Here is a 4756-nt window from a genome sequence, read left to right as displayed (position 1 = left end):
AAAAAGAGAGCCTCTGATGAATATAGAAGAAGCTGAGTCACATAATGAGGCCTTGTCTAATACTTCTCCCACCCCGCCTAATGTGGAAGAGCAAGGAGGAGCTCCAGCTCTAATTCCTCCACCGGTTGCTTCGGGTCAACAAATAACCGAGGCCATACATCTATTGACCCAATTGGTCATCGCACAGGCACAATGACAAAATGCAAGTTCATGTGATCGGGCAGCAAGTACCAAATCCCGTGATTTTATGAGTTTAAATCCTCAGGAGCTTTTTGGATCAAAGTCGGATGAAGACCCGCAAGGTTTCATAGATGAGGTGTTGAGGACATTGAAGATTGTCCATTCCTCCAAACTGAATCCGTGGAGTTGGCATCTTATAGACTCCGGGATGTGGTTGTTCTGTGGTACAACAATTGGGTATTATCAAGAATGCGCCTCCTCCGGTTTGCCAAGAATTCGTGGATGCTTTTATTCGTCACTATTTGCCGCCCGAGGTCCGCCGAGCTAGAGCTGATAGATTTCTAAATCTGAGGCAAGGAAATATGAGTGTCCGGGAGTATAGCATGCAATTTAATTCTTTGGCTAGATATGCCCCGGCTATTGTGGCCGACATGGGAGATCGGGTACATAGATTTATAAGTGGCCTAGGGCCACATTTATTCAGAGATTGTTTGACGGCTTCCTTGCAAGAAGGGATGGATATTTCCCGAATACAGGTCCATGCTCAGAATTTAGAGGGGCGACAACAACCACAAAGAAGTGACCGCGATAGTGATAGAAGGCAAGACAAGAGGACTAGATCTATGGGAGCAGGTAGTGGTTATAGAGGGGGATCAAGACAGACATATTCTGGGTACTCAGGCCAGTCGGTGACCAGTGCACCTCCTCGATTTACAGGTAGGAGATTTGATCGCTCCTTCCGTTCAGGACAGGGTCAGAGTTCGAGGGCCCCAAATTCCCAAATTATGGAAGATTATAGTCAGAGGAGACCCCCAATACCGCGATGCAGCCAGTACGGTAGATTGTATTCCGGACAGTGTCGCCAGGGTTCGGACGCTTGCTATACTTGCGGCCAAGTTGGGCACATAATGAGAGATTGCCTGTCGATGAGTGGTAGAGTTGGGGTTCAGCCCACAGGTTCAGCAGCTGGTTCTTCCTCAGCACGCCCGGCAGGACAGATTCCCCAGATGTCAGCCGACCGAGGTAGAGGTAGAGAGGCAGCATCTACTTCAGGTGCCACTCAGCCCCGTGTATATGCTTTAGCCGGATGGCAGGATCTTGAGTCCTCCCCGGATGTGGTTACAGGTACATTGTCTGTATTCTCCCATGATGTATATGCACTAATAGATTCGGGTTCTAATTTTTCTTATATTACTCCATATGGTGTTGGTTGTATTGGGGTGAAACCTGAGTCAATCAAACCTTTTGAGGTATCTACTTCGGTTGGTGATCCCGTGATAGCAAGACAAGTGTATAAAAATTGTGTAGTTGTGATATGTGATCGAAAGACCAAAGCTGATTTGATTGAGCTGGAAATGTTAGATTTCGATGTAATTATGAGCATGGATTAGTTGGCATCGTGTTACACTAATGCTGATTGCCGAACGAAAGTGGTTCGATTTCGATTTCCGGGAGAGCCCGTGCTTGAATGGCAGGGTAATACAGCATCTCAAAAGGGCAGGTTTATTTCCTACCTTAAGGCAAGGAAGATTATAGCCAAGGGTTATATTTATCACTTAGTTCGGGTTCATAACACCGAGTCAAAGCCACCAACTTTCCAATAAGTTCCGATAGTGAATGAATTCCCAGATGTATTTCCTGGGGAGCTTCCAGGCCTTCCTCCAGAAAGCGAAATTGACTTCGCCATTGATGTGTTGCCGGACACCCAACCTATTTCGATTCCTCCTTATCGAATGGCTCCGGCAGAATTAAAAGAGCTAAAGGCGCAGTTGAAAGACTTGCTTGAAAAACGGTTTATTAGACCCAGTTCCTCACCGTGGGGAGCCCCAGTCTTTTTTGTAAGGAAGAAAGACGGATCTCTACGAATGTGCATCGATTATAGGAAGTTGAACAAGGTGACGATAAAGAACAGATATCCTCTTCCGAGGATTGATGACTTATTTGATCAGCTACAGGGTGCCAAATGGTTTTCAAAAATAGATTTGAGATTAGGTTATCATCAAGTAAGAGTTATAGAAGCGGATATTCACAAGACGGCCTTCAGAACGAGATATGGCCACTATGAATTCAGAGTGATGTCGTTTGGGTAGACTAATGCTCCGGCCGTGTTTATGAACTTGATGAACAATGTATTCAGGCCTCTCTTGGATTTATTTGTGATAGTATTTATTGATGATATTCTGGTGTATTCTCGCACGGAATCAGAACATGCAGATCACTTGCGAATTGTTCTTGGCATTCTTCGAGCCTGAGAATTGTATGCAAAATTTTCAAAGTGCGAGTTTTGGCTAAATTCTGTGACATTTCTGGGCCACGTTATCTCAGATGATGGCATTAGAGTTGACACTCAGAAAATTGAAGCTCTGAAGACTTTGCCGAGGCCTACGACGCCTACAGAAGTTCGTAGCTTTCTGGGGTACCGCGGCAGATTATGTGTGCCGAATGTAGCAAAATTGCGCCAACGAATTCTAGAAGAAGCACATTGTTCTCGGTATTCTATTCGTCCAGGTGCAACCAAAATGTATCGTGATCTCAAGATGATGTATTGGTGGTATGGCATGAAGAGAGACATAGCCGAATTTGTAGCACATTGTCCAAATTGCCAACAAGTAAAGATCGAACATCAAAAGCCAGGAGGCTTATTACAAGCAATGGAAATCCCTACTTGGAAATGGGAAGTGATTAACGTGGATTTTATTGTGGGATTACCTCGTTCTCGAGGCAAGTATGATTCGATATGGGTGATTGTGGACAGACTCACAAAAGCAGCCCATTTTCTTCCAGTTAAATCCAAGTACTCAGCAGAAGACTATGCGAGGTTGTATCTCAAGGAAATTGTGCGACTCCATGGTATACCATTATCTATTATTACAGATAGAGGAGCACAGTTTACAGCCAAGTTTTTGAAGTCCCTCCAAGAAGGTCTAGGCACTCAAGTGAAGCTTAGCACGACATTTCATCCGCAGACCGACGGACAAGCCGAGCGTACTATTCAGATCTTGGAAGATATGCTACGAGCGTGTGTGCTAGATTTCGGATGAAGTTGGGACGATCATTTACCGCTAATCGAATTTGCATACAATAATAGTTATCGTTCCAGCATTCAAATGGCTCTATATGAAGCTTTATATGGAAGGAAATGTAGATCCCCAATCGGATGGTTCGAAATAGGGGAAGCACAACTAGTAGGCCCTGAATTAATTCAACAAGCGGTGGAAAACGTTTAGGTGATCCGAGATCGATTGTTAATAGCCCAAAGTCGTCAAAAGTCTTATGCAGACAATCGCCGACGAGACTTAGAATTTCAGGTTGATGATTGGGTATTTTTGAAAGTGTCGCCAATGAAAGGAGTGATGAGACTTGGTAAAAGAGGGAAGCTAAGTCCTAGATACGTTGGACCATATAGAATTATCCGCAAGGTGGGTCATGTAGCCTATGAACTAGATTTTCCTTCGGAGCTCGAATCAGTCCATCCAGTCTTCCATGTTTCGATACTCTGCAAGTGTATTAGAGATCCCACAAAGATTGTCCCGATAGATGATGTGCAAGTAACAGAAAAGCTAACCTATGAAGAGATGCCTATTGCTATTCTAGACAGGCAAATGCGGAGACTCCGAAATAAAGAGGTAGCTTCAGTTAAAGTCCTGTGGCGAAACAATAATCGAGAAGAAATGACTTGGGAAGCGGAAGAGAGTATGAATGTTACACCCCGGAAAATTTTGCTTTACCAAGACTGTCGACGGCTTAGTATGAGCTCAAGGGAGAGAAAAGTTATACAAGGATTAGGGATAAAGATTATATTATCTTAGTATAAGAATATACATAAGACATTTGGAGATCGTATGGAGTAAATCAGTTAACACGATTACTCGATGATAGCCCTCGTAACTATAAGTTAAGGTGGGGCCCACGTGTCGGGATTTTATAAAGGACATATGAAGAGATATATGAGTAGTACATGTGAAGTGGAGTAAGTCCTAAGAAGAACCCTTAAGCCAAATATGGGCATAAGCCCTCCAAAAGGATGATTTAAAGATATGTTTTCGGATGACCTGACTTCGAGGGGCCAAAACGCTATTATACGTTTGGAATTTCGAAAACCACAAAGAATGAAAGTTGTAGATAATTGAAAGTACCTTCCAACCGCAGGTTGTGGGCCCTCACAGCATATCGGGATCAAAGGTTATGGCCATTTTAAGATCAGGACTCTAAGCTGCCAAAATGGCTCTGCAGGCCCCACATGGGTAAGTCGGTGGAAACGACCTAGGGGGATATAAATACCCCATTAACTCGTTTTTTGCAGCATATTAACATTCCAAAAAGTCCTAGAAGTCTCTCAAAACATCTCCCAAGCATTATAGTCCGATAAATCAAGAATTTAACGAGATTACGCCAAACTAGTCTGTGAAAGGTCATTGTTATTGCTTCTACTTGAGCTTGGTGTTGGAAAGAGTTGGTGTGGCTAAGTTTATTCAAGCATAGGGTATGTTTTTCCATCCTATCTCCTATATTGAGTTTATTTGAAGGCTTAGCAAACCGGAAAAGTGAAAATAGTTACGGAGGAAAGGTCATAAAG

This window comes from Lycium barbarum, chromosome 5 (genome assembly GCF_019175385.1).
Source record: "Lycium barbarum isolate Lr01 chromosome 5, ASM1917538v2, whole genome shotgun sequence".
Taxonomy (NCBI): Eukaryota; Viridiplantae; Streptophyta; class Magnoliopsida; order Solanales; family Solanaceae; genus Lycium; species Lycium barbarum.
Note: the sequence above shows the minus strand (reverse complement) of the source record.